We start from the raw sequence: 24,147 nt of genomic DNA, 5'->3' as shown, positions 1-24,147 counted from the left end.
GGTTAATGGAAATGTTTGTGCTTGCTAGAGATTTTAGAGCTCTGTTTGATTTATGAATTACAAATTAAATAAGTATCTATACTTCAGGTTAAAAGCCTGAAGGGAGAGGCAGCTTCAGTTACCCCCGACTGCCTGCCTGACCCTAACCAAGGGGGTTGTTTTATCGTGCCGGGAACGTGGACCGAACCCGCCGCGAGAGGTCTCGCCGTTGAGTTATACTTGGAGCAGGAGGACGCTTGGGTGCCAGGGGGGCTCTGGCCGTAAATCCCTCGCCTTCCGGGTCCTGCACAAGGGGCTAACACGACTCGGGATTGGATCCCAAAGCCCGTATACTAGTTGACGGGCGGAAGCTTGGAATAGTGATCCTTGGAGATTACTTGTTAGCCTCCGGGCAGATTATGGATAAGCCTACGGGCGGAACTTCTTGTAATTCAAAGATAAAATGATGAGATGTTGAAAGAACTTGCTTGATATTGTTTTTATATGTCACGTGATAAGATTACGTGAAGGAACCAGTGCTTAAACAAGATTAATTAAAGAAGCTGATTGTTGTATGTCAAATTAATGTGTTAGATAATTACATAACTAAAACAAATCGAGGAAAGTGCGGAGGATGGACCATGGGTCCGTCCTACGGTTGGGTGATCCTGATTAGCCGGGAACTTTTCTCATAAATCTCGAAAGACAGCGGAATGATCATCATCATCAAAAAGAATAACGAGAACGATGACCTAGAGTTACGTCTTACCCGATTTACGTTGTTTTAGGGGAACGGAATGGGACTATGCCTTATGGCAGAGAGGTTGAGCTTTGCATCCCTCTCGTTTCCCATTCTCCTTGAACCAAGTGCAGCGTGAATCCGCTTCGGACCTGGCGTTTCTGCGTAAAGTAGTTCGCTCGGGTCTGACGCTAGTTGCTGTTAGCTAGTGACCCACTAGGAAAACCCTAATTCCGGTCGATCCTAAGTGGAAACGGCCAGGATACTTCCGCTACGTGGCAGACGCGGGAAGAACTAGATCGCAAAACCCGTAACATTCCATGGGAGTGTCGGGTGGAGCTTCTAGACATCCTTTCCGATGGACTGCTAAGACGTGTCCTGGATGATACTAGGGGACACGTTACAGTTGGTATCAGAGCCGACCAACAACGGAATTGTTTTTATGAGATCTCAATAAAATGAAGTAAAGAAATTGTTGCTGTCCAAACATTTCCTCATCTTCAATACTGTCTTGCAGAACTATGAAGCGTGGAACAAGTTTTTGGTGTTCCGGGTCATGTTTATGACTGCAATGCATTCTCCGCATTATAGACAAAGAGTTGGGATGATGAACATCCTGGAGCAGATTTATAATCCATCACCTTTATATATAGAACGAAGATGGACTGGGTCTTCAGGAATCTACTACATAGCTGCCTACCGGTTCGCTTATCTACAGACCAACCTAAAGAGGATCAAGTGGTTGGAAGACTTGAAAGTCGTGAAGCTGTTCATTTTTGTGGAAGCTCACGTAAATTTGACTTTACATATTCAAGGTCGGAGGGTTGAAATGAACTCATATGTATATGAGGAAGTAACCCGTGTAATCCCAGCCGACAGGATTAAGGTGTTGGGCCGCCATGAGAAGTATGGATTCCAACGAAAAGGATATCCTGAACTTCCAATGAATTATCGATTCCTAAAGATCCATGACCCAAAACCCTACTATTACACAGTTCCTGTAGACAAATGCAATACAACGTTGTTCTCCCCAAATTAAATGTAATGATTGGACTATCAACACATGAGACATTGTATAAAAGCTACGCCCATGTAAATATAAATAATGACTTCTTTTATCAATATCTGACTATGCATCAGAGTTGTTAAAAAGTTAAGTAGCTTCATGATTTACGAGATAACTAAACTAAAGATAAGCTAACGTCAATTATCATATAATAACGTTATGAAAAAACTTTTATCCAGGCACAACCCCAGGTACAGGTTCCAAATTCGCCCCCTACATCAAGTACTGCTGTGATCCAGGAGAAGAAGTTCCTCCTCAAACAGATAAAGCCACCCGAGTTTGATGGGAGAGGCAGATTCGTCCAGTCTGATGCTGAAATTTGGATTGAATCTATGGAGGATTACTTTGAAGCAGCTGGTACTGCACCTACCAATCAGGCCATGCTCGCCAAATTAAAACTCACCGGTGAAGCTAGACTATGGTGGAAACAATGGTGCAGGGATCAAGGGACTTCAGAGGGGTTCGTTACCTGGGAGAAGTTAAAGAAAGCCGTGCAGGGGAGATATTTGCCACCTGCATATCGTACACAAAAAATGAATGAGTTCTACGAGCTAAAACAGCTAGGACTCACCCTTGACGCATACTACTCTAAATTTGTCTCACTCTTAAAGTATGCGCCACAGATGGACATGACGCAGCAGGTGTCCAAATTTTGTGCAGGCTTAAATACACCCGTAAATACCCGTCTCGAATCTATGCGTCCGTCAGATCTTCAGGATGCACTCATTCGAGCGGCGCCTATAATTCAGGAAGTGCAAGTTAGACCAAGGGGTAACAAAAATTGGTCCTATAGCGACCCGAACAGAGGAACATTCAGACCCCAAGTGAAGAGAGTTCAAGGTCACAATCAGGGACAAAGGAAGAAAGCAAGGACAAATAACATCAACAACTTTGTTCCTACTCAAAGTAATGGCCGAAACCTCCGATGTTTCCACTGCAACGAACTCGGTCACTTCAAAAGGCAATGTCCCAAGCTCAACGAGGGACATCGTCAAGGTGCAGGCCGCGGTCAAGGAGCCGCCACCCGTGGAAGAGGAAGAACTGCCTGCATTACCAATAGGCAAAGATGCGAAGCAGAAGAAGAGGAAGATCTGACTATGGAAGCAGAATTCGAAAGAGCGACAGTCCATGCCGCTTTACACAAGAAGGGGCCGAATCGCCAGTTCTCGGTGATTCAAACACCGTCGGACTATCAAGGTAAAGGTTTCAAAACCTTGATTGATTGTGGCAGTACACATTCCTTTATCTCACCAGCATGTGCAAAAAGATTAGGAATAGCCACAGTAGAAGCACCTACCCTACTTGTGGAATTGGCAAACAGTCGTGAGGTAACTTGTACCAGGCAAACTGCTAAGGAAGAATTCTTCCTGGGAGGAAAGAAAAACCTCAGTCAAATTCAGAGTCATGAATTTAGGTATCCATGAGTGTCTACTCGGGATGGATTGGCTTAAGCCTAATGACGCCCACATCCACTGTGGAAAGGGTCAAGTTTCCTTTCGAAACTCTGAAAGGGAGTTTGTTACAACTCAAGGTGAGGCAGGAGTGCCAAGAATCCAGTTAGCCAAAGTATCGCGGATCATAAAAGGAGTCAGAAAAGGATTACCCGTTTATCTGATCAAACTTAACAAGTTAGATCAAAAGCATGAGTCTCATGAAGGACCTTCTTGGCTAAAGGAATACGTTGACGTATTCCCTGAGGAATTGATTGAACTTCCGCCTCCAAGAGAAGTTGATCATGAAATTAGGCTAGTGCCTGGAGTTGCGCCAATTGCAAAGAGACCTTATAGAATGCCCATACCGGAAGCTATTGAGTTGAAGGAACAACTCAAGCAATTGTTAGATCAGGGTTACATCCGGCCTAGCAACTCACCATGGGGAGCTCCAGTACTATTCCAGAAAAAGAAAGATGGGACACTTCGACTATGTATTGATTACCGTGGGTTGAATCAATCAACAGTCAAGAACAAGTATCCTATTCCTAGAATAGATGAGCTTCTTGATCGCCTTCAAGGTGCAAAGATCTTCTCCAAGATTGATCTCAGATCAGGCTACTATCAAATAAGGATCAAGGAAGAAGATATTCCAAAAACGGCCTTCAATACAAGATATGGGCACTTTGAGTTCTTGGTTATGTCATTCGGGCTTACAAATGCACCTGCCACCTTCAATAGATTAATGCAGGATATTTTTAGACCATATCTTGATGATTTCGTACTTGTCTTCTTTGATGACACTTTAGTCTATTCTAAACAGGAAGAAGATCATGAACCTCAACTACGGATTGTCCTTGAGACAATGAGGTCTCATAAGCTGTATGGAAAAATGAAGAAGTGTGCATTCTTCAAGCGTCAGATTGAATATCTGGGATTCATAGTATCATCAGAGGGAATATCAGTAGACCTAGCCAAAGTCAAGGATGTGCTTGAATGGCCAATACCAATATCCGTTAAAGAAATACGTAGCTTTCTTGGCTTGACAGGATGGTATAGGGTCTTTATAAAAAACTATGCTTTGATTGCAGCACCTCTTACAGACTTACTAAAGAAGCAGACTTCTATTACATGGTCAACTCCCGAACAAAATAGTTTCGACAAATTAAAGCAAAGTTTGGTATCAGCACCTATTCTAAAACTCCCTGACCTCAATAAGGAGTTCGAGGTAGTAACTGATGCCAGCATTCTTGCCTTGGGGTGTGTACTTATGCAGGAAGGTCATCCAGTAGCATACTCTTCAAGAAAATTGAAGAGTCATGAAAAGAATTATGCCACGCATGATCTGGAATTATTAGCTGTCATCCATGCTCTAAAGCTTTGGAGACACTACCTGTTGGGTAACAAGTTTACTCTAGTAACCGATCATAAGAGTCTCAAATGGATTTTTACCCAGAACGAGCTCAACATGAGGCAACGTCGGTGGATTGAAGTATTGGAGGAGTATGATTTTGAAATCAAGTACCGACCAGGGCTACAAAGGTATCTATGCCAAGCAACCCTATACTGGAACTAGCTAGAGAGGAAGCAAGCCATGATTTGGCCTACCAAACAATGATAAAAGATATATCTACCAAGGAGCAGAATCGGAAGTCATAAGCTAAGTATCAGGAATTTTCCATTGATAATGGACTTGTCTACTACAGAACAAGGCTGTGTATACCAACAAGCCAGTCACTTAAGCAGAAGATATTATGGGAAGCTCATGATTCCCCTTTTGCAGGACATCCTGGCTATGCAAAAACTCTTAATGCAGTTAGGAAGAGCTACCATTGGGAGAGGCTCAAAGGTGACGTTCTCAAATATGTAACTGAATGTTTGTCTTGCCAACGTATCAAGGCCGAACATGTCATGATGCCAGGAAAATTGCAACCACTTGACATTCCCCAAATGAAATGGGAATTTATCAGTATGGATTTTGTTGTGGGCTTACCCCAAGTCCAAGGAGGATACAATTCCATTATGGTTGTAGTTGACATGCTTACTAAGGTTGCACACCTGATTCCAGTAAAGACAAACTATAAAGCCTCCAACATTGCAAGATTGTTTATCAGGAGATATTCAAACTACATGGGTTACCTAGAAGAATCATTAGCGATCGAGATTCTCTCTTCACATCACACTTCTGGAGAGCTATCTTTGAAGCTATTGGGACTCAACTCTGTTTTAGCACCGCCTACCATCCCCAAACGGATGGACAAACAGAGCGAGTGAATCAAATCATTGAGGATATGCTTAGGGCATACTGTTGTCGAGAACCGAAGTGGTGGATTCAATACTTGCCGTTAGTTGAATTTGCCTACAATGCTTCTTACCAGCAGAGAATTCAAATGACCCCTTTCCAGGCATTGTATGGTCATGATTGTCGAAGTCCCCTAAACTTTTCTGATCCAACCCTAAGAGTTGAAGCTTCAAGACAAATGTTGGATGACATGGATGATCAAATAAGGTCAATAAGACAAGACATACAAGCAGCCAAGGATAGACAAAAGGCATATGCAGATTTGAAACGTCAAGAAAGAGTCTTCAAAGAAGGAGACATGGTCTTCATTCGAGTACGCCCTAAAAAGAGTTCTCTATCCCTAGGAGAATTCAAGAAGCTAAGTCCAAGGTATTGTGGGCCGTATAAAATCCTCAAATGCCTAGGACCCAATGCTTATAAATTGCAACTCCCTGAGAACCTAAAGGTTCATAGTGTATTCCATATCAGTCTATTAAAAAAAAATATACCCAATCCTAATCATGTACTTAATGACCAACAAATTGTAATGCCTAGCCAAGGAGTTCTTGAACTAAAGCCAGAAAGGATCTTAGATGCTAGGGAAAGACAATTAAGATCTAGAACCTTGAAAGAATGCCTTGTCCAGTGGAAAGATTATCCCTAAGAGGATGCCACTTGGATAGATGAAGGCACTCTCAACCATCAATATCCCCAGTTTATCTCGAGATGAGGACATCTCGATTCCTCCAAGGGGGAGAGAATGTAAAAGTCTGCATGAAAATAATTGATTGGGCTTTTTGATTTTTTTAAAAAAATATTTTATTTCCCCCCCTTATCCCTCCAGCCGACTGACGAGCTGGAGGGGGGAGGGGAATAGAAGGAGTTTACAAAGCTCCTTGGTGGAGCTTGTGGAGGGAGAGAGGTCATGCATGTTGACACGCAGAAGGAGAAGATCCCCCTCCCTCCACTATTTAAACGAGGGGAGGGGAGGGGCCGGAGGACAGAGAAGACTGGGGGGGGAGACCGTGAGGAGAATCGACGCCTTGCTGAAGTTCGTATCGCTGTGAAGAAAGGAGGGGATGGGACGCTGTTGATTGGCCGCCAGGGCAGCTGATACGAGCCGCCTCCAAATCCCCCCCCGTCAGGGCGGACGACCATAACCACCCCCCCCAAAAGCTTCTGGAAGCTTGGAAGCTTCCAAAGGGGAGGGGGCCTCTTTGAACCCCCTTCCTATACCTTACTACCCCCTTTGTTATTTTCTTTTTTCCGGGGTTAAAATCCCTTAAGCCCTTTCATTTTCCCTCCCCCGTGCTAAAACCCTTTCCCCTGGATTTCAAAATTTTTCACCCCCTCCTTGTACGTTATGAAGACCCTTTTAACCCCCATATCCAAAACCCTTTTCCATGGGTATTAGAACCCCCTCTGTCGGGATTTAAAAATCCCTTAAATCCCCTTTCACCCTCGTACTAAAGCCTTTTCTTTCACTTGGAGTCACTTCTCCCCCCGAGCACAAAGGCCTTAAGGGTCTTATTACTTCTTTACCTGTGTATAATCCCTAAAAGACCTATCCCCTTGGCTTTGGAATCACTCCCCCCATGGCTTTAATGGGTCTTAGTTGTAAAAGTTTCTAAAAATACCCTTTTCAATTTCCGAATTCAAGGAGGGAAACCTTCCAAAAACTACTTTGACGAACGGTGCAAGGAGCGACGGTGGAGTTGTAAAGCTGCTTCCACGTTCGACGAACCACACTTGCGATGCCTCCTAAGAAAGTCCAAGGCGTAGCCGCGGGAGGGTCATCTCCCGGTATCCATGTGGATATCTCACCTCAAAGCCAGGTTGTCTTCTTGATGTTAATTCGGGTTTTAGTCAATCATGCAAAGAAAAATTATCAAGGAAATATATATATTTGTTCGAATTAATTCTAACGAAGGAGTTAGCTTATGAATGACAATGTATTCAAATTAGTTTCCGACAAAATGCATCAAGCATTATAAAATAATAGGCAATACTATCCATTTATTATAGTATTATAGTCCTAAAATGAAGAAATTATATCTTGCTCCATTAGTCTTATTCTTTTCGCAATGGATCATGGCAAAATGGCTAAATTCATGAAAAGTTTCTTTCAATGCTCAAATTACTAGAGAGTTATCTTTGCTAGTTGCAAGGCAACTGTTGTTAATTGGCATGAGTTTATCTTTAAAGAAAACGGAAGTTAAATGTTAGAAATTAACAAGTATAAAAATTAGAAATACGAAATCATTTGGAAAGAAAATGTAATGGGGAATTGCTGGATGATACTTTATTAAATCTTTTTCCCCTGCAAATTGAGGACTTGGAACAAATAAAGTGTGTATTCACCAATTCCTTAGCTAGGTATTTAGGAGTATCGTCACTCTTTGTATCACCATGACATTATGCTATATGCCAAATTAAACTGTATTGATTGAGAAAGTAATCAAAGATAGTAAAATCGTAACAAGACGAGTAAGATTACCTTCCTAAAGCTGACCAAACCAATCTTTCCAAAATATAACCGGACCAATCTAAACATAGAAACATTCATACCCTAAAACACTGGACTACTTACCTTACTGCAAGGATAATAAACTCATAAAGATAAGAAATTAGGGTTGTCCCTAAGGTTCTCAAATAAAGAAACCCTAGGCCTGACATACGTCAGATTAAGGAGTCTAAATAGATTATTCCATCGTCTGACTTGCGCAACATATATGAAATCATTTTGTGATTGATTCACAAAAAGAAAAGGGAAAAACCCTTTTCAAAGACGGCAGATCCTTACGCAAGTTATCTTGCAAAAAGACGTAGTTTTTGGATATCCTTCAAAATAAGAAAAGTTGTAAAATAGGAACTAGCATATCTAAGGTACCTTAGGGTAAACCAAACTAGGTATACCCTACATCCGAATATAAGGGATCTTGCCAAGTTACAAGACATCTTAAGAACGACTGCTGATACACTCAAAAAAAAGAAAGAACACTTCTTTAGCAGTTTGCCATACAACTGGGTTGGTTAATGGAAATGTTTGTGCTTGCTAGAGATTTTAGAGCTCTGTTTGATTTATGAATTACAAATTAAATAAGTATCTATACTTCAGGTTAAAAGCCTGAAGGGAGAGGCAGCTTCAGTTACCCCCGACTGCCTGCCTGACCCTAACCAAGGGGGTTATTTTATCGTGCCGGGAACGTGGATCGAACCCGCCGCGAGAGGTCTCGCCGTTGAGTTCTACTTGGAGCAGGAGGACGCTTGGGTGCCAGGGGGGGCTCTGGCCGTAAATCCCTCGCCTTCCGGGTCCTGCACAAGGGGCTAACGCGACTCGGGATTGGATCCCGAAGCCCGTATACTAGTTGACGGGCGGAAGCTTGGAATAGTGATCCTTGGAGATTACTTGTTAGCCTCGGGCAGATTATGGATAAGCCTACGGGCGGAACTTCTTGTAATTCAAAGATAAAATGATGAGATGTTGAAAGAACTTGCTTGATATTGTTTTTATATGTCACGTGATAAGATTACGTGAAGGAACCAGTGCTTAAACAAGATTAATTAAAGAAGCTGATTGTTGTATGTCAAATTAATGTGTTAGATAATTACATAACTAAAACAAATCGAGGAAAGTGCGGAGGATGGACCATGGGTCCTACGGTTGGGTGGTCCCGGTTAGCCGGGAACTTTTCTCATAAATCTCGAAAGACAGCGGAATGATCATCATCATCAAAGAGAATAACGAGAACGATGACCTAGAGTTACGTCTTACCCGATTTACGTTGTTTTAGGGGAACGGAATGGGACTATGCCTTATGGCAGAGAGGTTGAGCTTTGCATCCCTCTCGTTTCCCATTCTCCTTGAACCAAGTGCAGCGTGAATCCGCTTCGGACCTGGCGTTTCTGCGTAAAGTAGTTCGCTCGGGTCTAATGCTAGTTGCTGTTAGCTAGTGACCCATTAGGAAAACCCTAATTCCGGTCAATCCTAAGTGGAAACGGCCAGGATACTTCCGCTACGTGGCAGACGCGGGAAGAACTAGATCGCAAAACCCGTAACATTCCATGGGAGTGTCGGGTGGAGCTTCTAGACATCCTTTCCGATGGACTGCTAAGACGTGTCCTGGATGATACTAGGGGACACGTTACATATGGCCTGAAACATGCACCATGGGCATGGAATGCAAAAATCAACTCGTACTTATAGAGTTGGTTTTCATATGGGAAAAGCTGATCATAGCTTGTTTACTAAGAAGAAAAAGAAAGGCTATGTGATTTTGGTGGTTTACATAGATGACTTAGTTATTATAGGTGATGATACATAGGGGATTGATGAGATCAAATCTATTTTATAGAAAGAGTTTTAGATAAAAGATATGGGAGAGCTGAAAATTTTCCTTGGTTTCGAGGGTATATGCACACCTTAAGGAATCTAGATGTTACAAAAGCAATATGCACATAATATGCTGGAAAACTATAGTATGCTAGAGTGCAAGCCTATGCATACTCCACTAGAGCAGAATGTCAAGTTGATATAGCAATATAAGAAATGAGATTGAGAATGTGACTACGTACAGATAGATGGTTGATATAGCTTGATTTATATTACCATCACTCCACTTGACCTCAATCATGCAGTTGGATTGATTACTAAATTCATGCAAAAGGCCAAGAAAACCTCACTTAGATGTAGTGAGAAGGATTATGAGGTATGCACAGGCTACACTACATTATGGATTTTTTTATGAGTATGGTATGCCTCTTGAGCTTATAGGATATAATGATGTAGATTGGGAAGGATGTACATATGACAGAAGATTGACAAGTAGGTATGCATTTGGTCTTAGCAGTAGCATGATTAACTAGAGTAATAAAAATCAACCCACTCTGGCTCCTCTCTTGAGTATTGAAACAGAATATAGAGGTGCAGCCTTAGCTGCCCTTAGCTGCATGTGAAGCTTCCTAGCTGGCTAAGATGTTAGATGATTTGCGAGTGTTACAACATGATTAGTGTGCTTCTAGAAAGTAATCTTGTTTATCATGCTAGATCAAGGAAAATTGAAGTGCATGACCATTTTATAATGGAAATGGTGCTTGGAGACTGGATTGACCTTATCCATGTGAATATAGAAGACTAGGTAGCAGACACTTTACCAAATCACTTGGTAGAGATAAGTTTACTCACTTAAAATTGCTACTTGGGATATAGGAGGTGATTTGACCATGAGGGGGAGTGTGAAGAATCAAGCTCATTTATTATCTCAACATAACAAATGTAGACATTAGCTATCACCAATATGTGTGTGTGATGAATAAGTCTGGTAGGATTGACTCTAATTATAGTATTATGGTTAGTTAGACCTAGTTGGGTGGAGTGTGGAAGATGATGACAATAGACAATACTCTTCTCTCTGAGCTTGCCCCATTTCTCTATCTCTCTCTACCTCTTTGAGTGTTGAACAGCAATCAAAAGGACAATATAACTCTTGTTTGAAAAAAATAAAAGTCTAAAAATTCTTAGAAAAAGTACTTTCTTTGTTTACTCATGTAGCTTCTAAGATAAAAATCATCCTCCCAAGATTCCAACTTAGTTTCCATAAAGTCTAGAGAAATAATCGAGATTGATAATACGGTCAAGCGACCAACCTTTAACAAGGATTACAAGCAAGATTGTAAAAAAATACTAATAATGACCAAGGAAAGATCCAATGAAGGAAAACTAATCAAAATTTAGATCTCAAAAAGAGGACTTGCAAAAAGAAAAATCTAAAGCGAAACTAGGAGAAATCCAATAAGCTAGGAATAGGACCAAGTTGAAAAAAATTGTCACTAAGTTAAGATCTTGCTTTGATTGCCCCCCTATTTGTGTAGAACTATTGCTTGAGGAAGAATTTCTTGTGCTTGTAACATTGCATACAAGTTTAACTTGATGCACTTATGAAATTTATTGAATTGAATCAAAATCCTAATGTACTAAGTTTCCAACATAATAAAAAGAAAAAGCATGCTAGATCTCCCCCAAGGCTAGTTGTGGATCCCTTTTCCAAGGGGGATTAGTTTTACCACCTTCGACAGTTTGGATTGACCTCAATGGCGAGAGGTTGCTCGGTAGGGAGATCCTTGTATAGGAGGAGTTACGGGTGCTAGGGGCCTTGGCTAGTAAAATCTTAAACTCCTAGGAATTGTCTAAATCCTTGAATGACTTAGGATGGCTTCTTGAGGGTCCTGATACTAGTTAGGGGCAAAAATCTTGGTTAAATATAGGCCTTTGTGTCATTCTTCCATATGCACGAAAGGTGAACACTTGAATAAGAACCTCTATTAAATAAATAAGCAAATTTCCAAAGGATTGTTTTTATTGTTTGTGTGTTATGACTTAAATTAGATGAACAAACACCGTGACTAAAAGGATTAATTAAGGAATCTGATTTTATGTGTACAACTTAAATGTGTTAGGTAAGTAGAAAACTAAAACTACCCAATAGAGGGAAGCTAGAGGGCATGATTCCTGATGAATCCACCCCAAGGCAGGGTAGTCTTGGTAAGCCGAGAGCTTCTTTATAAATTTGATGCATTATAGTATGGAAAATATTAACCCATAGAATCAATTAGAATCTTGACTCCATATCATTTGAAGTGGAATGGAGTGAGACTTTGCCTGACAGGGAGAGGGGTCGATGTACTCATACTCCCCCTCATTTCTCACTCTTCTTGAATCAAGTGTGATATGAGTTGGCTTTGGTTTTGGCAATCTAGCACAAGAAATTTCTCAAAGACCAATTCTAGTAAACTTGGATAGGTGACCTTAGTTTACTTTGAACTCGAAATTTAGGTCGAATCTCATTGGGTGGCTAAGACCTTGCATTGCAAAGTGGACTCTAGAGAGTCTAGGAAGCAAACCTTGTGTTATTTGAATGACTATTGAGTGGTGTTCCCTAGAAAGTCATCTCAATGGATCACTAAATCATACCACTATGAGGATGTCTCAAGCAAGCACATCACAAAGCAAATCTCTTACTTTTAAGAGGCAAGTTTCCCTCTTTCTTAATTAGGTCATTTACTTGCATACATCAAATTTGTATGCTAATATCTCTTTCCAAGCCTCCAAAGTCAAAAAATTTTCCTTCATTATTAGCCACAAATGATTTTTCAGAACAACACCAAAATGCGCTATTTTTGCCCAAAAAAAACCCCTCAATAGCTCAATGACTTTGATCTAAATCTAGTATTGATGAGAATAGTACATATCTCTACAAGATGTGGATAATAAGAAATCTCAAATCCTTGACCTTCCCAATAATTCTTCATGCATTTTTTTCCTCTCTCCAAGCATAAGCTCTCCTGAATATTGAATGCTACCATGATACTACGTAATAGGGTAGCAATGGTGGGATGCAAGATAGAAGCTATGGAGTCTAGGAGGATTGAAAGAGATAAGAACACAAGAGAGTTATGTGGGTACAACATGAATGGTTCTCTTATTCTTTATTATTTTCACTTACTAGATGACTCTATAGTGTACATATACAATGTATGCCTACCCCACTATAGGCCAAAAAAACAAGGACAATCTCCAACCATGAGACCTTTATTACAAAGAAGACAACAAATCAATAATCATGTAAGGACTTTGAATATAAATATCTTTTAATGAAATCAAACAACTATCATATATCAAACCATTGTTTTCTACACTTCCCTCTCATGTTTGGCAATGTCATTCAATAAACAATCAATCCATCATGGGACATTCATACATCACTTATGGTGATAGTCTTCTTTCTAATGGGTTTTTAAAGTAGATACAATTTTTACTAAGCATGTCTATCCACTCCTTCACAAGAGGGGATTTCAATCCCACCATTAACTTGTGGTTCCTATTAATCTATTAGCTCATATGCCCAAAGTCAATTTTTAGTGGGATGTAGAATCTAGCTTGGCTTTTGAGTGGCTTTGCCTCATGCTCTCAAAATCTCCTATTTTTATTCTACTAGATTGGAATAAGAAATTTCTTATGTCCTTGGATGTCTTGAATGGCGCTAATGGTAGTGGCCTCATGCAAGATGATTCTAATGGATGGTTCCAAGCTATCTATTATACAATCCAATTTCTATCTTTTACAAAGAAAATATATTCTATCACAAAGTAGGAATACTAATGCATGGTGTATTCAATTAAGAATATTTTATACTATTTTCTTAGTCATCCTTTTGTTTTTCATGTGGATCATCTCACTTTGGTGTATTTGGTCAAGTAATAGAATAGTAGTTAGCCCGCACGATCCTGTTGCTCATGTAGCACAGTAAGGAATCATTATAGGTTAGAATACATGCTGATTGTCAATTGAAAAGATACATGATTTTATGGGAAATAGACTTTAATCATAATTGTTATGCTACTTTCTCTTGATAAGGATCTTCATGTAGGTCATAATTACTTAATAATTATAGGTGGCTAGTATTTTTTGTTGGTCATTTTCTAATACCTTCTAAGACAATAATTTACTATATCATGATAAAAGGCCATGACTATTTATGGTCCCATCAATGCAACAGGACTAGATCTAAAAACAATCATTCTATATATACCAATAATTTTCTTGGGTGATTGTTTGCATTCTTTGTGAGCTAGAAACACCTTCATAAAAACCCTTCATGTACATATAATTGATTGCTTACTTCACACTTGAATATTGGTGATATCTACAAAATAGTGCACTTTAGTCATAAGAGCTCCCTTTCCATTATAACCCGAATATTACTATCCATAACACATTTGTTTCTAGAGAAAAGATATGCCATTACTTTAATTATTGCTTCATACTACAAAGATAAAAACCTAGAATATGTGCACAAATATATTTTTCCCAATGAGCACAAAAAAGAGTTTGGATCTCCACAATTGATGATTTGAAGTTGTCTTAGGGCATTTTGATCATTGAATTCTCTCTAGAGTCCTTTAATATGTTGTTTCCCCTATGGAGTAGGAGGCAATTATTGAATAAGATTAGTAGGGCATCTCTAGTGGTCATTTTTCAAGCAATGTCATTGTATGAAAGATATCATAGGATGGCCTATGATCACATAAAATTCTCAGGGATGTGAGCAAGTGGGTTTGGAAATGTGATAGCTATCAATACCTTGGTGAGCCTAACACCTAAAATCAACAAATCTTGAATCCTATTCTACCTCTAGAGCCATTCCATAAGTGGGTTCTAGATTTTTTTGGATCCTTCAAGCTCACTATGGCTCATACACATAATAAGTGCATCCTTATTGTTGTGGATTATTGTACTAAGTGGTATTAAGGCGGCCTAGCCTTTGAATGATAATACAACCAACTCTATGGAGGTTTCTTACTTGTTCAAAGACATTACTACTTGGTATGGTTGTTTGATAGAGTTGGTTAGGATACTCATTTTGTCAACAAGGTAATCGAGTGTCTCATTATTCATGAGAAAGCTTCTCTAAACTACCCTCAAGCAAATGGACTAGTAGAATCCATGAGTACCTTGTGTAAGATCCTAATCAAACTAGTGTAGTATCATTAGATAGATTGGGATGTCAAACTTTCATGTACACTCTAGGCCTATTGTACCTCTATCAAGATGGCTATTACTTTATATGTAGGTTGGATTCTACCATAGGAATCCCTCCCATTCTAATTGGAAACTTTGGATAACCTTCACAAAGAGTGGGTACTGAGACTACCTATTTTCTTTCAAAGGTCCAACTTTGAAAGAGGAAATAAGTGACCATTTTTTTCAAAGAATCCGATCAACAAAAGTGAGTACAAGAAATTCTAGTCTTTAATACATGCATGGGGAAGACACCTAACAAACTAAAGTTTGAATGGAGTGCACCTTTATAGTTTTGTCTCCAATGCTTTCTATTTGAGAGATTTATAGGGAAACTTGCTACCACATATAGTAAATGAGTTTAAGCTCTGGTATTGGTTGGGTTTTGGACTAGATAGCCCATTCTGATTGAGGAGGCTAACTCTAGTCAAGATTCAGTAGGGGAGTTCTGAGGTCTCAAAAATGCCTTTTAGGATGTAGAGAGAGAGTGCTATAGATTAATGAGAGCAAAGCCTCTGTAACATAAATTTTATTTTTGAAAATAAAAAAAGTGATATTATAAATAGACACAGATATAATATTACTACAAATTTCTATCATTTATGAATATTTGTTTTTATAATCTCGTAATTGTGATTATGGCATCCTTTACATTAATGACATAGGGGCTCGGCCACTTTGCATTAATGATATATTTGGGATTGTTGATAATGATAATTGAAATTAATTTCAAATTGCCAAGAATCTTAGTATTCATCTTTTTTCCCTCCCTTGTTTTGCAATTCTTGTCTATTTCCTTGGTGGTTTCTTATTTCTCTCTCTCTCCTCTTTTTGCCATGGATATAGAAATTTGACCTTCAACAAGGTGCCCAAGCTCTATAATTACATCCATATCTATGTTTAATTCGTTTGAAATAGATGGAAGATGGATTCCTACCATTATTAAAAAAGGTAGTTGGATTAGCATGCAACAAGCAAAATGAAGGAAAAGATACAGATGTGACACCTCCTTCATCTCTACTCAGAAGGGTAGTAGGATCAAAGATTTCAAACTTGGAGCAAACAAGAAAAGCACAAAAGAGGTTTTAGTACAACATGGATTTATGAAAAGAGAATTGCATTTGGGACCTGGAGCTTCATTTCTTCCTATACATAAATCGAATCGTAAGTATTTTATTCTCAATGATTTTCTTTATTAAACGTGGTATTATGTTTTATTGTGATAATTTTTGTTTTTATTTGTAGATATCTACCCTTCTAATCTTGAGGAATGATAGCCCATTGAGTCTATTATTGATATTCTTGATGTTATGTATGATTTGATTGGAGAAGAAATGTACAATGACAAGAGAAAAATATAGCTCGTAGAGAATGAAATAATTCTTTCATCACTCTTATATTATCCCTACATATAATGGCCAATGGAGAGCAGTATCTCCACTTTCTTTGCCTTAGTTTACAAGCCTTGAGTGATCTTTACCAAGTCTAGCTACTAGTGAGAGCTAAAGATGTAAAATATTTTCTAAGACATAGAAAACATTGAAATCTAATATCTTAAGTAAGCTAAGAAAGATTACTTTATTTATGCCTATTAATTATTTATGGATTTCTTTTCGAATGTTGAGATATGAAGATCAAAGGCCATGTTGTCAGTCAAGAGGTTAGCATATGATCATGTCCTACAATTTATTGATGAGGGTTAGGATACTAGGATAGAAGCCAAGATAACTTGTAAGATAGATCTAGACTTTGTTGCTTGCAAATATATGCTTGCTATTTCAATTTTCATTTTCATGATCAGTAGACAATACACTGAAAGGCTATTTCTTTTTGTGAGGAATATCTTTTTTAGGAGTACTTTTTCCCTTCTTTGATGCTTTGGTTGCCTTAGGTGTTGAGGACTCCTCCTCTATTTCTACCGTCTCTATCTCCTCCTCTACCCCCTCCTTATTTTTGGCCTCCTTATTTTCTTTTCTTCTTGTATGTAATTGATAAGTATATACTTGAAAATATTTACTCATCCACATCAAACATGCTCACTTGTAATGTACTTGCCCTTGATTATGTGACAGATAATGTTTTAGTAGTTGCCCAAAGTTTACCTTCCAATAGTCCCCATCCATACTCTAACTAGAATGATCGGATTTCGTCCAGTTAGTTAACCCTAGGTCTACCCTGCAGGAGAAGTGTCATGCCGTTACGCACGGAGGACCAACTTGAAGGTTCCTAATTGACCTAATAGTCACCTATCAACAACTAGCTCACATCCGGAGGTGTCCTTTGAGAGGCTTCTTATCTGGAAGGATCGACTACCATTACCCTTGGTTCATGGAGTACAACACTTTTTTCCAGTAGTAGACTAAGGATTTAGGAAATCCCTCGCAATGCTCTAGCATAGCCACCGTACCTTTCCCTTAAGATAATTTACAATTCGAGTTCTGAGACCAAACCCTAGGTAAGTTAGTGAATCGGCCCTTCCTAGAGTTTCTTCCTAGCGTTTGTTTTTTGGGAAACCTCTCAACTACTAACTGAGACCACCCTACCATAGGACTGGATTCATCGGGAATCCATCTACCTGCTTCCCTCTATGGAAGTTCTTAATTATCTACTTACCTACCACATTATGCAAAACATATAAAAACGGCTTCATTAATTAAAAAGAATCCTTTTATGCACAGTTGTTTATTTCCGTAATTTACTCACGGACATACAATCAGAATAAAACAAATTCATTGATTATATTCCATAATGTGTGTTCTCCCACCCATACATGAGAAAATTTACAATTTCATGCACTACCTCATCCGGCGCATCTGCACGTCACCAAGATCAAATCCCCCTATAGCTAGCATTTTTAGGTGTCCCAAGTAGAACTTGGGCCATATAGGGGACCAAGTAGTTCCTAGGTGCATAAATGACTTACTAGCCAGAGCCCCCCTGGCACCCTAACCACCTCCTACTTAATGTGATCCTTGCTAGGAGACCTTCTGCCATCAAAGTCGATTCATGCTTCCACGGCAGTAAAAACATCCCCTCTTGGTATAGGGATTTAACACCTATCCTTGGGCGAGGTATAGGGCTCCTCAATTTATATATGTTCCAATACTTAATTCAATCAAGATCTAATCTAGAAAATCACAAACAAGATTGATGTCTTCAAGCAATTATGACTTCAATCAATCATACAACTTTTAAGTGATGATTAATCTAGTAGCAATCGATACTTGAATTTCACATAATGAACTCTTTCACTTCGAATTTAACTAAGGGTATCTAGATTTTGGGGTCTCTAGCTTCCCAGTTTAAGGTTTATTCTTGTAACCAAGTTTCTTGGCCTTAAGTCAATTTCTTTAACTTGGAGTTATTTTCAGTTTTTAAAAAAAAATCTTCTATCAAAACTTTTAGATTAAAACTATATCCTTGGCTAGTTTCTTTAGGGTTTCGTTCTCGGTAAATTTGTCTTGAATTCACTAGTCTTATTTTCTATGAGGTTAGCATTAAAATTCCTCATGATTTCTCTTGAGTTATAGGTTTTCATAGTTCCCCTAACAGTTTCTAGCTTATAAGAGGTTCTAATAATTTACCAAGTGAATACTCTAAGATCACAGTATTTCTCAAGAGACTTATCTTATTTCTATTGAATTCGAATAGAAATTTTTAGAAAAACGTGTGGTATTGCGATTGGTAAAGGGTTGTTATCCGTGCTCGTGACTCCGTTAGTGATTCCCATGCTCACAACTCCAATTGTTGCTTCCACATTAGTAGGGTCATTCACGATTTCCACTTTTGAATTCTTTTTCTTCGGGGCCATGACAAAAATATGATTCGTAGAAGAAGAAGAACACTGCAGTAATACCAGTCGGCAAGGGTGTAAGACTCTTGATGATGATGATGGATATTGTGTGATTCAATGATGTAGGCCTCATGGATGGTTCCTCTTGCCTCATGGAGAGCATTACTTCTCTCTCTCTCTAGTAGACCGAATATGGACGAGAGTAGAGGTATGACTTCTAATCGGATTGATAGATTAGGATAAAGTTCTTTAGTATCTTCACTTCTCGAATTAGAGTAGAAGAGGATGAGAGACCTTCTGTGTAAACCCTTCCTTGGGTTGAATGGAATGATGTCTCTTCATCTCGCAGAATAGAGTCTCCTCCTTCTCAATCAGCATCTCATCCTCATCAAGATTTCTCTTGTTCCCCCTTGCTGGGCATCCCCAAGCCCTCAATTTATAGTTTTGAAGGGGGCGGTGATAAAAGAGAGGGCGCTTGCTTTTTTAGTGTTTTTCGATGACATCATTGATAACAAAGAGAGAGCGCTTTCTTTTAGCACTTCTGATAACATCAGTGATGACGTCAAAGAGGGAGCTCCATTTTTGTAGTGCGAAGATAAAAAATTACGAATCTATGGGCGAGCATCGCAAGGCGCGTCGTCGGGCGGCCGCCACTCTAAGGCTTACGACTAAGGTAGCGACCAAGGCATAGAACTTGGCATCTTGGCCTTGGCATACTTGGCAATGGGCTACAAAGGCTTCATTGGCACCGTTAGCTGCACACGAGGAGTTTCCACTAGCTTGTAGGAAAAACTTCCCAAGAGGTCACCCATCTCGGCAATGTTGTCACCCAAGTGCACTTAACTGTCAAGTGACTATCCACTAGGCTAGTTCTTTTTATTGTTCTATACTATAAATATGGTTTTAATAAGCTATTCTTAGGAGGGTCTCCCAAGTTTTTCTTCCATGAACTCGCATATAATACCTCATTAATAATAATTATTATCTTCATAATGAGTGTCAATTTCCTAATTAGAGCTAGTTTTTTTTTAAAATGTGCAACATAAACCAATTTTCTTTGGAATGTATATGCAAATTAAAATAAACGAAGTAATGGGGACATTACATTCTTCCCTCCTTAAAGAAATCTTGATGTCCTTATCTCGAGAGAAACTGGGGGTATTCTTTCATAAGGGTTACCTAATCGACCAAAGTGGCATCCTCTTCAAGATAATCCTTCCACTAGATGAGATATTCTCTAAGGGTCCTATTCCTAAGGATTTTTTCTTTTACATCCAAGATTCTATAAGAGTAAACCTTGGCTCCGCATTACAACTTGTTGATCATCAAGAATATGATCAGGATTAGGTACATAGGGCTTGAAGAGACTTACATGAAATACATCATGCAATTTTAGGGTTTCACAAAGTTGCAGCTTATAAGTATTAGGTCCAAGGGCCTTTATGACTTTGTAAGGTCCACATTATCTTGGAATTAGCTTCTTGAATTTTCCCAAGGATAAAGAACTTCTCTTTGGGCATACACAGATAAAAACCATGTCCCCTTCTTGGAAGATTCACTCTTTTCTCCCTAGGTTAGCATAGTCTTTCTACCGATCCTTGGTAGCTTGTATATCTTGCTTGATGGTTTTGACTTGTTCGTCCATCTCTTCAAGCATCTTCTTAGAAGCTTCAACCTTCAAGGTAGGGTCGGAGTTAGGCATTCTTGTCCATATAGAGCTTGAAATGGGGTCATCTGAATGCTTTGATGATAGGATGCATTGTAAGCAAATTCCACCAAAGGTAGATATTGTATCCACTGTCTAGGCTATTTGCAACAATATGCCCTAAGTATGTCTTCAATGACCTAATTTACATGCTCTGTCTGCCCATTAGTTTGAGGGTGATAAGTTGTACTAAAACAAAGCTGTGTACCGAGAGCTTCAAATAATCCCTTCCAAAAATGTGAAGTGAATAGAGAATCATGATTGCTGATAATTCTTTTTGGTAGTCCATGAAGTCTAAAGATTTCTTTGACAAATAATCTAGCAATATTTGAGGCTTTGTAGCTGGTTTTGATCGGAATAAGTGGGTAACCTTAGTCAACGTCCATAATTACCATGATCAAGTTGTATCCTCCTTGAACTGAGGGTAATCCAACTAGAAAATCCATACTAATGAATTTCCATTTCATTTAAGGAGTATCAAGTGGTTGTAGCTTTCCTGGTAGCTTAACTTGTTCAGGTTTTATTCGTTGGTAACTCAAGCATTCAGTTACGTATTTAAGTACGTCACTTTTGAGATTTTCCCAATGATAGCTTTTCCTAACTGCATTGAGAGTTTTGGCATAGCCAGGATGTCCTGAAAATGGGGAATCATGAGCTTCCCATAGTAACTTCTACTTAAGTTCTTGGCTTAAAGGAATACATAATCTTATTCTGAAGTAGACAAGCCTCATCGATGTCATCTTCAAAATTCTCAAAGACTAACATACTATGAACCTTAGCTTTTACATTTTTGTATACAAACTTTGTGGCATGATCAGGTGTATACTTTTCCCCACATTTGAAGCATAAGCATTTTTTCTTTCTTTCTTTGTAGAGATCTATAGGAGTAGACTTTGGATTCATAAAAACTGAAATAGATTTAGGCATGTTGTCCTCTTGTTTGAAATCAACTCTAGGACTGTTTGCTATCTTGAAATTGCTTTGAGGACTTGAAGCATTGAATGATGGATAAGTCGGCACTCTTAAGCTCCCACTTGGTGCATGATTGTTACCATAAACATTGTCAACTTGTCACTATTTGAAAATGGTCCTTGCTTGTCCATAACTAGGCTGAAATGAAGACTCCCTTCTATATTTCTTTCCATAGAACTTCGTAAGCTCAATAGCTTTGAAAAGAGTGGTAGGTTTTTGCACCATAATATCGGCTGATAATGAAGGCTCTAAACCATACATGTACTTGTGGAGTTTAGCTTCATCACTAATACTCTCTACATACATGGTAAGATTGAGAAATTGGTTGGTATACTCTCTTACACTTAGTCCTCTTTGCTCTAATCCATACCATCTCTGTGCCAATTTCTCTTTTCAAGAGGAGAGACAAAGACCTCGGCCATAGAATGCTTCCCAATTATCTACAAGTATGTTCTCCTTAATGTATCTCCGTCAAATATACGCAAATCCCTCCAAATGCAAGGAAGCAAAATGAATCTTCATATCATCAGTTCTAGGAAATGTATCAAAGTAAGATTCCAATTTGTAAATCCATTCCTCTAGATCAGATGGTGAAGATGATTGACCATTGTACTTTGCCAAGATGATCTTATCTTTCAGCTCTCTTTCATGAAAGGGTTGATGTCATAAAATAGGCTGGTCATGAGTGTATCACTTGTAGAGATAAAAAAATGGGCCTGACACTAGCTCTTGGTCTTTAACCATGGGCCTTCTAAACAACCCCATAGCCTCATGGAAAGGTTCGTATAGATACAATGAGTTGATTTGACCAAAGAATGCACTTGTAGATACTATCTCTAGATCGTAGTCCAACATGATGCCCTTTTCAACTCCAAACAATTGAAGTACCCAAACATAATGGTGTCTAGCATCTCATAACACAAACAAAGGAAGAACCCCGCCAGCTTATTGCTATGGCTCCATTACAACTCTCCTACACCCTAGGGATTAGCCCCAATACATGCTCCAGGAAATAATTTAATCCTTACCGCATTAGTCCCCAAAGAAAATGATAACACTAGACCTACAACTTAAGGGACCTCACACTCAACATAGATCGCCCTTCGAAAACAAGTGCTATGCATCCTAGGAGATAATTCTCTTAATACCATGTATGAAAATGCAGATACCCAAAATGAGAATAGAAATCTCTCAATAGATGGTTGAGAATCAATATGAAACCTTCCCATTGGTAGAGGACCTTTAGCAAGTTGGGTATTTAGCACAAAAGATTGGGAATTTGCACCATTCAAACTACCCAAATAGTCATCATGTCTTTGTGAAGTCTCACCTACTTCATATTGGCTATTTGGAATACCCCTTTGTCCAATGATTTCATGACCTTGACCATTTTGGTTAGTGGCTAAATTGGGACTAAGGGTTCACTATTTGAATGAGCTTTCCCCTTAGCTTCTTTGGATCCCATTTGCATTTGCATCCATTGGGAGAATTGAGCCATTATTTGAACATTAGATTCTAATAACTTGTCAATGAAATCCTTTGTTTGGGTAGTGGAACTTCTCAATGGAAAACTCCATTTGACTAGTAGACAATACCATCTACTCCACTCTTGATAATAGCTCCATATGACATTGGGCATGCCTATTCTCATGTTCATACATGGTATTGTTGAGTGCATTGATTTCTCCATGCACTTGAGGCTCTTCAAGGCCCTATTTAGGTATATTATCTAGCATGGAATCTCTAATTTATTGTGTGTACTCATCCTGGGTCTTATTCTTGCTGCTTGTATGCCCTACCATAGTAGTTCAGTCATGCAGTACCCCTTGTCAAAAAATTGGCTATAACTTGAGATAGGAAGCTCTTATTCCCAAAATTTTTATTCAAATCAAAGCAAAAAGTTCCCTATTTAAGATGAGATATAGCACATCATAACAATTTTAGGACAAAAAAATTTGCAATTCAATCTTTGAGTCTGAAATTGTCTAGGCTTGCACCCTGTTCAACCTATAAATACCATGTTTCCACCTGTAAGGGTAAAATGGTGGCTTCAAATGGCTACCAAACCCTGTAGGAGGTTGAATAGGACCCCTATGCACCTTGTAGTACCTGAACCTATACTTCAATAATAATGAAGTTGGTACCTATAAAGACATGTAAATACCCTACAATGTCTTGTAAAGTCCTTGTTTCACCTTGTTTTGCTCTTGAAGGTACTTGAGTCCTTGAAGGAACTTCAATATTCAATTATCCACTCGTTGTACCTATGTGAGGGATAAAATGGTAAGACAGGCTCCCTATACTCGCTCCAAATCACCACGAGGTGGGCAAAGTTCCCCCCGGGTCGATTGGTTGCACCCCTCTTCGAGATCTTCAATAATGAGGGAGGGCCACCTCTCTTTTGTCCCACTATCTCCCTCGACATCCATCTTTTTCCTTAGTGGGAATATCAACATGTTAATAGCATACTACTCTAATCAATCAGGATGAGATGCATTCCAACACTTTTCATGAAATGCAATAGGATGGAAAATTGGATGGGAAGAGGGTCTTACCAACAATGCAATTCAGTGACTCATTGATTGCTAGTACTTACCTTTTACAA

Source organism: Lygodium microphyllum, chromosome 6, assembly GCF_053477565.2.
Source record: "Lygodium microphyllum isolate KBCC chromosome 6, Lygodium_microphyllum_v1.1.10, whole genome shotgun sequence".
Lineage (NCBI taxonomy): Eukaryota > Viridiplantae > Streptophyta > Polypodiopsida > Schizaeales > Lygodiaceae > Lygodium > Lygodium microphyllum.
The sequence above is the reverse complement of the archived record's forward strand: the minus strand, read 5'-3'. Positions refer to the sequence as shown.